Source organism: Crocodylus siamensis, chromosome 1, assembly GCF_052110815.1.
Source record: "Crocodylus siamensis isolate JL-2025a chromosome 1, ASM5211081v1, whole genome shotgun sequence".
In the NCBI taxonomy this organism is placed as follows: domain Eukaryota; kingdom Metazoa; phylum Chordata; order Crocodylia; family Crocodylidae; genus Crocodylus; species Crocodylus siamensis.
In genome coordinates this window covers 395,761,266-395,774,199 of record NC_143395.1, presented here as the reverse complement: position 1 = coordinate 395,774,199, position 12,934 = coordinate 395,761,266, and the positions used below count along the sequence as shown (strand labels likewise).

At 44.7% G+C, this 12,934-nt stretch overlaps 1 long non-coding RNA gene across 1 annotated transcript in view; it reads right to left on the bottom strand.

The window, feature by feature from the left end:
- LOC149875265 (uncharacterized) overlaps window positions 1-12,643 on the bottom strand; it is a 79,967-nt gene extending 67,324 nt beyond the window's left edge. Inside the window, exon 1 of the long non-coding RNA XR_016440057.1 lies at window positions 12,612-12,643. This is a non-coding gene — a long non-coding RNA (uncharacterized LOC149875265). The remainder of the gene's footprint in view (window positions 1-12,611) is intronic.
- Between the last annotated feature and the right edge of the window lie 291 nt (window positions 12,644-12,934).

The window sequence follows — 12,934 nt, the reverse complement described above, 5'->3', positions numbered from 1 at the left end:
CCTGTCTCAAAATGGCTGACACTGGTTTAAGACAAACCTGTCTGAATGTAGTATCAGACTTAACTGCTTTGGATCAAACTGGTTTATGGAACTTCTGTCCCAGACCCCTTCCTGGTTTAGGTTAAATCAGAGTCCCCCAGAATCCCAGCATGCTTTCCAGCCCTGGGCTGGGCTGGGCTGTCTGTTCCATGGAGTAAGGCTGGTCCCGCCCCTCTCCCCCCAAGCTGGAGATCCGGCTGACTGAAAAGGAGGTGGAGACTGCAGGCTCAGCAGTGTCTGCCTTGCTTCCCCCTGCTTCACCCCCCCCCCCCCCACACACACACTGCTCAAGCAGGGATCCCCCCCCTCCCTCCCTCTCCTCTTGCACAGCATGGACCCTAGCAGCATGGACCCCAGCTGGCATCTGGTCATGGTCACACCACCCGCATACTAGCTAATGCTGAGAGGTGTCTATGTGTATGTGTCTCCAATTTCACTGGAACAAAGACAGGCAGATCAGTGTCTGCTTAAAGCTTTTTGGAATTAATCAGCAGGTCAGCTGGTAATGTCCCTCCATTCTTCCTTACAAATGCTTCATAAAAAGCTCTTTAAGAAGAGCTTGTACTAATGAAAGAGGCTTTTGTTTTCATGATGGGCTGATAAGCCTTGTGTTCTGATAAGCTCCCTGCTGGCTTGCTTCAAAGGCTGCAATCTGACAGTGTTCAAGAGGGGACAGAGAAGTGGGAGAAATGACCTAGTTTGCAATGCATGAGACCTGTGAGTGCCATCAGTTTGCTGCAGACAGTATGAAGAATCAGGGAGAGGGAAATTGAAAAGCTCAGTATCATCAACAGATGCATGCACTCCACACAAGCGTCAGAATGCTAGCCAGGGACTGGGGTTTGGCAACACTCCCATCCCTTGAACAGCAAATGTGGGGGAGAAGCCTGGTGAGGGCTGTTTTCCATTCCCACTCCAGGCACACACCAGCTAGGGACAGTGCAGGCTAGGGTGGAGGCTTAAACCCCTCCCTAATCATAGCATCCTTCTGGGGCCTGGCCATACCTCTCTCCCCCTCAGTCTGGCACAATGGAAGGGAAGGGAGGGCTGTTCTGGTGCCACCCCAGCTTCTAGCCTGAGCCCCTGAATCAAAAGTGAATGTCTATCCACTTACAAATTGGTTCAATCTCTGCAGGTTAGACTAACCTGAAACATTGAGTCAAGTCAGACTCAGGCTTTTTGAATGTCTGTCCCTAGCTAGTGTGTTCATGCAGGGACTTTCCACCCACCAATACGCCCTAACCACCCACCAATACTCTCATTTGCCAAATCCAGAAATCACCAAGAAAAGTTATCTAGGGTCATTCCCAATGGCTAATCTCAAGCAAGCCAGGAAATAAAGTCTTGAGAATGACCACAGGGCCACATCCCCAGAGTGGCCTCTTCACTGCCACATTGCTGGGTTTGGAGTTTACAAAAGGAATTGGGAGGAGGTGGGTGGACTTGTGGCTGTTTGGGAGGGACAGAAAATGCTGCCACCCTATCCTCTAAGAAGCTATGCAAGCCTGAATAGCATGATGTTTGGTCGAGGAAGGTTAGACCTACATACTTTACTTCATGGGTGTCTATTCAAATTATAGTCAATAACAGTTCCCAGAGATTCAAACTACTTTGTTTTTTTCATAGCTAGTCAAGTCCTCCATTCAAATAATAATACTAATTATCTGATTATTCTGTTCTTTAAACTTCACTTCCATCTGATACTTCAGAAGTATTATTGAAACAAACCCCACACATCTGTATTATAAGGCATTATTATGCAGTTTTACACATGGAAAAACTGAGGCATAGAGATGGAAAAGCTAATAATTTCAAAGTTGTTCACATATATGTGTATTCAGGCACCTGCATAAGCAACCTGATTTTCAGAAGTGCTGAGCAACCAGAGCTTTGGTAACTGTTAGACAAAAGGGTGTCAGGGAGATTTCAAAGGCAGGTCTCTTATTTAAGCAGCCAAACACATGAACAGGTGAGGCATAATTATTTACATGGAATCACAAAAAGACTGTAGCAGAGCAAGGAGAAGACCCCAGATTTCTATTTCTGTTCTTTAACCACAAGAGCTACAGTCCAGAGGATAAACATCTGACATTAACAAATCAAGGACAACCAACTTTTATGTGTAAAACATTCATAATAATATATACTGGACACTCATTTATTTTTTGGCTTGGTTTTGTATTTACAAAAATAAACTGAATTCAATAGGGTTTTGTTTGATTCTCTCTCTCGGCTTGATATTTAAAGTCCCTAAGATCAGTCAAAGTTTGAAACATCCATGCCCATGCTCTATCAATCGTGATGTATAGTACAGTGTTTATGGTACATTTAAGAAAGCAATGATGCAGCATATTGACCGATTTGAGAGTAGATGTCTCCAGAGACTGGTGCAAGCCCCTTCGAGTGGAAAGATGGATAGCTAACATGCAAACAAGAAGACAAGCTGAACAACCTCCTGCCAGTTCACTGATTAAAAAGAGATAATTAAAATGGTTTCTGCCACAGATTTGGCCTTGCAGAAATAAGCATACCAAGACTTAGATTTGATCAGACCAACAGAAGGAAAGAGACAATGTGAAGAATGGGGAAATGACTTGCAACCAACTGTCACTGACCCACTGAAAAAAAAAGTTAACAGCAACAAGACAGGCTCAAGGACAGCTTGGTTAGAATAGCAGCTCATGCCCAACAGATCAATTTGAAAAAAATAAAATACTTATATAGATACATCTTAATCATAACTTTAAGGCCTGACAATGTCCATAAAATTTAGAACCCTGAATTTAGGCACCCAAAGTTGAAAATTTTTAGCTTTGAATTCTTCAGGGCACTGGACTGCCTCTTAGGATTGTTCACATAATGATTAAGAAAATATGGGTGCTACTAAAAAAGATAATAATAATAATAATAATAATGCACCTGTATACATACTATATGCAATATGTATCACATTGTGTCACAGCTTTCAGCTACTACTGTTGTTGCACAAAGCCTCATTAAACTATGTGAATTATGAAACACTGAAACCTTTAGGATGCATATTCTATGTATGATATCGTGTTTGCCATGAAACCCCGCAGCATTTTCCATACTGCACAGATAGAATATCACCTATCCCTTCTATTCTGATTGTAGAATAACCTACAGTATCCCAAAGGACACTGATACTGTTGGGCAAATGATCATTTCATTATAATTATGGCGATTACATATTGTATTATGATGGTACTTAGAGCAGTCGGGGGGAAAAGCATATAGTAAAAGAACCCCTGTCCCAAAGAGCTTACATGATAACTAGACCAGTCAAAGAAAGATGGGACTAGAAACAGTAAGAAAAATAATACTGTTATTAATATTGTATTTTATGAAAGTTTTGTCTTAAAGTCATTTTGATGAGGAAAAGTAAGCAACTCTAACCAACTCTTCTCAGATGTAATGGGGTTTTTTTAATCCATAAGCAATCTCTACCTTTCAAACTGCAATAACTATTGGATTAAAATGCATAAGAAAATCATTATAATTAAGACATGATTGATTTTCCTCCTGTAAAGAGGGTAATGGTTAAATAAGAGAGAGAAAAGCTAAAGCCTATCAAGAAGTTTTGGTTCTTTATGCACAATTGAAGGGAAGAGGAGATAAATCAAATAACTATGGCATATGCTTCTACAGGAGACTAATGAACTACCAGTATTGTGCCCAGGGTTGGGCAAGGTGGCCAGAGACTTAAAGGGGGAACCAAAATAGTTGCCTGAGCTGTGGGGATTGCTGAGGCTGTTGTATGAGGAGCCTGTGCTGCAGCAGTTGCCACCCAAGCTCAGCACAAGAGCAGCAGTTCTGGGCCCCTTCTAGGTCAGCTGTTACAGCCTGGCCGTGATGACCCCATGCCTAGCAGCAGCACCCAGGGTTTTGAGTCTACAGTGAGATGAGTCTTGCTCAGAATCCCATCCCCACCTCCGCAGACCATTCCCCCAGCCCTCTCATATGACGTCCCCCCTCCACTCCACAGTGTTGTAAATTAGTTACGCCTCCGCTATAAGAACATTTAGTTTTACTTCCCCGGTAAAACTAAACTGTTGGCGCTCACTCCCTTCTAACATTAGTCCTTTTAATAAGGGCATACACAGTAACTGATTCCTCACATTGCATCTTTAGTATCACAAATGTTTCTTTATAGGCACATCTACATGTGCCATTAGGGGGCAGCAATAAACTGTAGAGCTTATTGCTTCTGAGAAGCTCCCGGGTGTGTGATTTATGCATGCACCCAGACCACAGCACATTGAACTGGGCCACAGCAACCCTGACCAGCAGAAGGATGGCGGGGGTGGTCAGTGTGCCAGCTCCGGGCTGCTCCAACCAGGCTCAATGTGCTGCGGAGGGGCTGGCTGGGGCATGAGGGTGCTCTAGTGCAGGGCTAGCTGGAAGGCAGCCCCTGCACTGAAACACCCTTGTGCCTCATCCAGCCAGCTCAGCGTCTACATGTGCTCTGGTGCGCATGAAAAAACTTTGCTGATGAGTTTATTAGTTTCATAATTTCTAGGGTCAGAAGGGACCTGAGCAGATCATCGAATCTGACCCCCTGCCATGGCAGGAAAGAGTACTGGGGTAAAACGACCCCAGCAAAGTGATTGTCTAACCTTGTCTTAAAGACCCCCAGGGTAGGAGCCAGCACCACTTTGCTTGGAAGTTGGTTCCAGACCCTAGCCGCCCTGACCGTGAAGTAGCGCCTCCTGGTGTCTAGTCTGAATCTACCCTCTGCCGGCTTGTGACCATTATTCCTGGTCACTCCTGATAGTGCTTGGGGGAACAGGGACTCCCCCAATGCCTGCTGGTCCCCTCTGACTACTTTGTAACAGGCCACAAGATCCCCCCTCAGCCTTCTCTTGTGGAGGCTGAACAGGTTCAGGTCCTGTAGCCTCTCCTTATAGGGCCTGCCCTGCTGCCCCCTGATCATGTGAGTGGCCTCCTCTGGACCGTGTCCATGTCCATATCCCTCTTGAAGTGCGGTGCCCAGAACTGTGACCTAATAGGAGCACACTGGTAGACACTGAGACATTTACTCTACAGTGTATTAGTCCAGTGTTTCTCAACCAGTGGGTTGTGAATCAGTGGGTTGAGACCAAAAGTGGGTTGCAAGAATATTTGAAAGGGTCACAAGCAGGTTAGTATGCATACAGGTGCATTATTATTATTATTATGCATTATTATTATTGTTATGCTAATGTGGTCATTATTATGCATGTGTTCAGTGTAAAGTGAGGCTGGGTTGTGCAAGCAGCCCCAGCTGCTGGACACATGGGGAGCAGAGGATGGAGGTCCAGGGCACTGTTTGATGCCAGCAACACAGGGCCAGAGCCCATACATGCAGGGGCCCACAATCACTGTTTGTGCTCTGACCTGAGCAGGATGGAGACAATTTGGGGTCCCCTCCAGCAGGGCTGGGGGTCAGGGGACTGAGGATTGGGAGTGATGGGTACAAGCATGGCCTAGGAGAGCAGGGGGCTGTAGCTTGGGGGTGAAGGGCACCAGCAGGGCCAGGGAGGTGTAGACCAGGACAAGCCATCGATCTTGTCAAATGGGTCCCAGTACGAAAAAGGTTGAGAACCACTGCATTAGTCAACTACCCAGTAAACATCTCATGTAGATGCACCCCATGATGCCAAAAAACACGTAAAAGTCAGCCAATGTAAATAAAGTATGACCAGCCTGTGTGATTATATACTGGTTTACATGTTTGTTGCAGAATTATTTGGAGTTTCTTGTTTTACTAGGAAAGAATGCTCTTTTTTTATTTTTTTGGGGGGGGGTGGGGGGGGGAAGAAGTCCCAAATAAGCTAAAAAGGTATGCATGTCCAACTATCTGCCTTGCTTGGCTGGACAAATATAAGTTGAACATAGTAGTACCTTATGCAGCTGTGTTTTGGCTAAGATAAAACATTCCTTTTCTTAATCATCCAGAACATATGATCAAGGAATATATCCCTCAGTTCTCCATTAAATACCAATTTCCCTCTCATTTGTAGTGTTTCATTTCACATATGAGTTTTACCCAGTACAGAAAAGTTCTGTAAGAAAAGTTGAGCCTCCTTTGGCTCAAGCACAGGAATGATGTTTGATTTTCAGTTTCTAGAATGATTTTGAAGTAAATTGAATCTATTAGTCATAAGTGTTTCAGCCAAGCTTTATGGCATATAACTTATAAGTTAGGTTTTTAGAGTAAATGATTTCTGGATTTGATCTGGCAGTTCTCAACTACATACTCTGTGCAGCTAATAGTCTTCTTTAGGACAAGCATCAGGGGATCTAAATTCTATCTTTGGTATCATGATGAAGTCCAGAGGATATTTCATGAAGTGCAGCATAGCACCGCTCAGAGAACCCCTACAGAGGCAGGGATTTCTTATTACACTGCCGAAAGTTAATCTTAGTTACAAGTATTCCCTCCTCGACATAAACACGGACAAAGTGGGACAGAAGATAAATAGTAAGTCATCTACAAGATCAAAGTATTGATGATTTTTTTTTCTCCTTTCCCGAGAAATTTAGGCTTGCAGCACTTTACTGACAATTGGATTTATAAATGAAATCTGTCTTTGTAAAAATCCACTCTCCTGGAAATTCTGTGCATCTTAAAATCAGAATTTAACAAGATGCTTTGTGATTATGTTGGTGTAACACAATAAAATTATGATCATAATGGTATAATCATTGATACTGAAAGTGGGAGGGATGTAAATTATAAGGATCATTAATACATGGCAATACTGTTGTTTAGACAATAAGAATCAGAGTTGATACCCCCAAGCTCCCACCCTCAGCCTCTAGCTGCTAAGCTACAGAAACAGCGTCGCTCTTTTTTGCTGTCCTTCTGGCCTCATGACTCTTGTATTGTTGAATGAAGCGGGCTGACTTTCAACAACATGTGGGAAACATGCTACAGGCCCTGTTCTAGGGCCTAATGATTAGGGCATTTCCTTGGGAAGTGGGAGATGTAGTTTGAATCCCCACTAGCTTTAGAGGGTTTAAAATCTAGAAGGCCTAGAGGGACTATAAAAATCAGTGGCAACTGCATGACCACCAGCTATATTTTAAAACGGGAGCCCTACTCAGGTAACCAGGAAAGGATTCTGGATCTTGAGTGGTCAGAGAGGGCAGCAGAAATTCAGGCATACCCCTGCACTCAGCATTTCCTATGGACTCTCTCTAAGCGTCTCTGCACTTAGCCTGCTGATTTTTGTGGACTACTCTTCAGAGGTGCCTCTCCCTCCCCAGCAACTAACTGTATGAGAAGCCTAGATACCAAATCATTTTTTTGGATTACTATCCTGGGGCCAGGCTCTAATTTATATGCATGGCAAAGCTTATTTTGAAGAAACCGAAAGTGTCTTTCTGGATCTCACCTCTAGTGCGTGAAATAGGTCAGACAAATATCACCATGACATATTCATTTATGATCAAAGATACCATACTGCAGAGCCCTGAAGCCATGCGTAAGTCCACTGAAGTCAAAGAAAGGGGAAGTTACCACAGGCTAGTGTGATAAGAACATGCAGAAGGACAGTTACCACAAAGTAGGTAACATGCTGTAAATCCCTGACTTTGTTTACCTTGTGAAAACCTATTCAAGTGTCTATGCCCTTAAGGGCTGCAGGATATATGAGCTGGGATCCATAATCCAGAGTTAGGTGTTTAGATCTGTATGCAATAATATGAGCAAAGATAGGTACCTCAGAACAGAATATGAAACACTGATTGGGGCACCATCTAGTCAACGCAAAATGCTAAAGAAGACTGCTCAAGCCTCATCCCGTTCTGGAGATTAGCACCAAATCTTGGCCACATGCAGGCTTAACCCTTTACTTGGGATTCACTGTCATGAAACTTCTGCAAGCTACAGCTAGATTTATAAGCCAGCCCTTTCTCACAAAGTTTATCTAAGAGTAAGTCTTGTCCCCCTTTTACTCAAAACCTTTGCAATTAGAGTACTAACTCACAGGAGCAAATCCTGACTCTTCCTGAGGCAATCTAGAAACCACATTTCCCACCTTGCAAGACAGAAGAAGACTTTCTACCATGTGGAGCAGTGATCCATATCGAATATGTTGATATTTTTATTTATACCTAATATGTAATACTTAAGTGTTCATTGGAATAAGGACTGGACCCAGTTCTTCTCCTTCTATGGTAAGTTCCTGACTCTCTGGGTGAAAAAGTCTTTCTCCCTGTCTGTGGATCAGTGTATATTTAAATATTCCATGAAATGTGGAATAGCTTTAACAGGAACATTGAAAGAGCTCAACAGAATCACATGGTAGAAAGGCTTCTTACCATGTTGTGGAATTTACCATAGAAGGGGAAGAACTGGATCCAGTCCTTGTTCCAATAAACACTTAAGTATTACATATTAGGTATAAATAAAAATATCAACATTTTATATTAAATACTCATGGGATAAGGGGTTGATCTTGGGTCTCTATGCCTCTCAGATGACCTCTCATAGCATTAGGCTATTAAGTCATTTTTTCACGTGCACTGTCTCTGGGCCAAGGGATATTTAATTACATCATGTAAAATGGAATGGAAAAAGGAAGGACCAAATCCCCTGTAGCCATTTAGAAAATAGGTTATAAGGCTCTCTAAGTAGAGACAGTCAAAAAGCTTGAGGCTGAATCAATTCAGTTTTTGCAGGTTAGTCTAAGATGCAGAGATTAAACCAACTAACAAGTGAACAGACATTTACTTTTGATTCAGAAAATGCAGCCACATGCCTGCAGTGGTTCAGGCCTGAATCCAGGGGGCACTAGAGCATGGCTCTCCAGCATGTAGCCAGCATGACTGTGTGTTTACTTCCTCTTCCTGGGGCCCCCAAGTTCTCTGGAATTTACAGTCCAGACTCACAGCAGCAGGGCTCTTCAGGGTTGCTCATCACTTCCTCTTCCTGCTTTCAGGTGCCTCTAGGATTTGTAATACAGCCACAGCCAACAGTAGGTTTAGTAGGGCAGGGCAACTGTGTACTCAGGGAAAGGGGGTTTAACCCCCCCCTCCCTGGCCCCAGACTCCAGCTGGGGTTTGCCTGGAGGGGGCAGTCCCTGCCTCCCCTGCCCAACCCTTCTCTGCTGGAGCAGACAGCACAGCTCAGCCCAGGGCTGCAAAGCATGGTGGGATGCTGGGGGATTGGGATTTAATTTGAATCATGAAGTGGTCTGGGAAAGAAGTTTCATAAACCAGTTTGACCCAAATCAGTTAAGTCCGATACTACATTCAACAAGGTTTATCTTAAACAAGTTTCAGCCATTTTGAAACTTGTTTATGTGACTGAAATTCTGTTCTGTCACAGATTTAAACCAGTTTATGATTACTTAAACCAGTTTATGTGTAACTTTTCCCTTGCTTAAGAGTATCAGTGCTCAGCAGTCCCTCCCCTAACTTTTAAGCATTTGGTTCCAGGCACAGAATCCACAATCTCAGTTTAGGTGTATAAATTCCCTATATTTTAAATGGGGAGCATTAAGAGACTAAGATTCAACTGTCAGCAAACTAACCAGATGGTGGAGACCACTTAATCCGGCTATTAGCAAACACTGAAAAGAGGGACCATTTTCTCAGATTGACATGCCTCTCTGACCCTGTGCTAGGTGTATGTATAAGACTGGGATTCACAGACAAACTCCTGCCTAGACTTAGAAGAACATTTAAGTAGTGTCTATTGGTGTATCTTCACATGCACTTTATTGTGGAGTCAACTAATTTTCTGTGCAATATAGTGTAACCGTCTCCATGTACAGCAGTATTAGGTGGCAGTAACCAAATTAACTGAGCTGTACAATAGTACTATCCAGGACAATACTATCTTATGGCAGAGTAAATAATTTTAATTAAACACACATGTAGACACTGACCACAGGCACAATTTATGCCCAGTCAGCCCAGGCAGCAGGGGGCCAGACACCTGCCTGCTTGCTAGGCACACAGGTCTGCATTTGTGGCACCCTCATGCCTCATCCAGCCCCTCTGCCACCCAATACCACCACCCAGAGCCTGGGTTTGACCTCCTGTGCCTGCTTCCAGCATAGGGCTGTTTCGCTCCAGCTCAGATTGCTGCTGTCCTGAGTGCACATGCAGATTCTGCACCCAGGAGTAGTTTACTGTGGTTCAAACTGCTTTAGAGTTTATTGCTTCACATTCATTACATGTGTAGCTGCACCCTGCTATACCAAGAATTTATGACAAGATGATTCCTTTAGCAAGATAAACTGTCCTCTAAGCACTCAGGCTAGGTACAGACAAAAAACCTGAGTTGGCATCAATCCAAATTACATGGGGTTCTCTAAGCAAACTAGTTTAGTTTGGGAGTGAGCCTAACACATGCTCACACTCTGCAGGGGGATGGGAATACAGAATGCCTGCACTGCCTGAAGCCAGTAGTTTGGGGCTGAAGGTTGCCAAGTACATCCAAGTGGCTGGGCCACTCTTGATTGGCTGCCAGGCCAATCAGGTGACCATGACCCAGACCCTCTGCCACATCACTGCGGACCCTCCCCTGTGCCCAGTACTTGGCTTCCAGAAGAGCCCCAAAGTCATGACTTGCATGTACCCCCATGTTCTGACCTGCCCACACCCCGTCATGATGTCCCAGCACCCAAGTCCAAGCACAGAGACCCAGGAGCTGCAGCATGTCCTACTTGTCACTCTGTCCAACACTTGCCAGAGGCTACGTTATATGCATGCCCATATGTACCTGATGCACGAGCAGGCTGTTATGGCATGTAACTTCATGCCCACAAGCCAGCAGCCAGATATCCCACATAGGACCACCTGCCACACCCTGCACCTGCCAAGCATCCTGGACTGGGCCACCAGCTTTCATGTGTGTGATAAGGACTATCCAGGATGCCATGGACTCTGAGGTGCTCTGGCATCACCTCCAGACCATCTAGCACCAGTTCTGGGCCCACTGGTAGGAGCACTAAGTGGTAAGAGCAGATTGTCCCAGGCACCTAGAATAATGAACAGCAACTTCAGACCTTCCACATATGCTGGGCCACCTTCATGGATGCCATTGCCCAGGTGGCCCCCCCATTGTGTGTGTCAGGTTGTCAGCATGCAGCCACTCCTCACTACAGAGAAGTGGGTGGCCATCACTGTCATGAAGCTGGCCACCCCAGCTATTACCACATTACAAACCAGTTTGGCGTGGGAAAGACCATGTCCAGAGAGGCCATCTGGGAGCTGTTCCTGGTCATCCAGGTTGTCCTGGCCAACCACTCCATCTGCCTTGTCAACCTACAGGAACTGGGCATGGCCCCTGCTCCAGTATGACCAAGGCTCCGTTAGTCAGGCCATCCCCAAATCTTGAAATTTCCAGGGGCTTCCAGCAGACACCCTGTGATTCTGGCAACATCCTACATCCCCGCCTGGAAACACAGAGGTAATTGACCGTGCCCCACCTGGTCCTGCATTTTCCAGGGGTATCTCCCTGCTTGCCCCAGCTTGGAGGTTCAGTGCCCGCCCCCCCCAGTACCCTGGGACCCTGTAGCGATGGGCCAAAAGAGCCTTGCAGCATGCCAGATGTCCATGGCCTGCGTAGCTGCCAGCAGTGGCCAAGCTGTGGTGGTCACAGGGTTGCCTCTGTGCAGGCACACTCATGCTGTTCTTTCCCCCTGCCATCCACTAAAAGTGAGCCTCTGGCACCAGCTCCTGCTTAGGATGGGGGGTTGGGGGTGCAAGCCGGGGTCTGGGTAGCAGGGTGACTGACTCTGGCCACTGAGATGTGGTGTGCAGAAGTCAAGGGTGGAGTCCCTTGGACTGTACCCATTTGCAAATGTTCTCCTGGGCACTATGTCAGATCAATGTGTACAATGTGGGGTGCTTCATGGTGGGATGCCAGAGCATGTTCCAAGGACGTGGATGCTGAGGTCCCAGACTTCATGCCAGGGACACAAAAACCTCCATTCCTCCATTTACCATCACTGCCTAGCTGTACCTGACAGCTGGTCATAGGCAGGAGGTGGGGTTAAGGGCAAAGGTTTTGTTAGCCTGGCTCTGGGATAGCCTGGCGGTGGAGCCAGCAGGGCACTTGGCCAGAGCAATTGAGTGCAAGCCAAGTTCCAGCATGTCTCTCTCCAAGGCAGGGAGCTAGTTGGGGACTTCAAAGGACTCTGGGATGCTAGTGGACAGCACCTAACTTGATTCAATAGGGGATCTGGTACAGAAGTTTAATGCATCAGACTAACCTAATTCACATAAGTGTGAGTACACATTGATCCAGGACTATCTTGGATAGAGTTCTACCATTTTTAGTTTGGGCTATGTGGTCCAAACTTCTGTATGGTTATAGGATTGGTTTGATTTCTGAGCACTTCATTTGGATTGTTTGGAATATCTATACCTAGCCTCCGATACAAGCTATGGACAGACTTATAAAAACAATACAATACCTCAAGTTCTGGTAAAATGTGGCTTATACAAAGTAACAAATCAAATACAAAGTGCTGAAATAATTTTATATTTAAAACTAGACACTGAAAATTCATTAGGACAAACAACCCTTTATGTGCAAGAAGATGACTTACCAACTGGATGACATTGTATTGATAGGTCTTTTCCAAATTTAGTGTCTTATTACTTCCTATTATTGCTCTCAGAGTACTATTTCTGTTTTTCACTTTGTATGCCTTTCTATTTTAGGGGCTTCTTCTTATTGTTCTCTCTCTCAACTCAAACTGAAAAATGAGAAAGTTCATTATAGTATTTTCGTTCTTCCACACATGTAACAAAAATAACATGGAATAAATGTTTTATATGTTGCTGTTAAATACTGATGACAATGTATGTGGTGAAATGTTACTGAGTTTATAAAGAAAATAGATGGAATGAAAAAATAAAAAGTACCTTG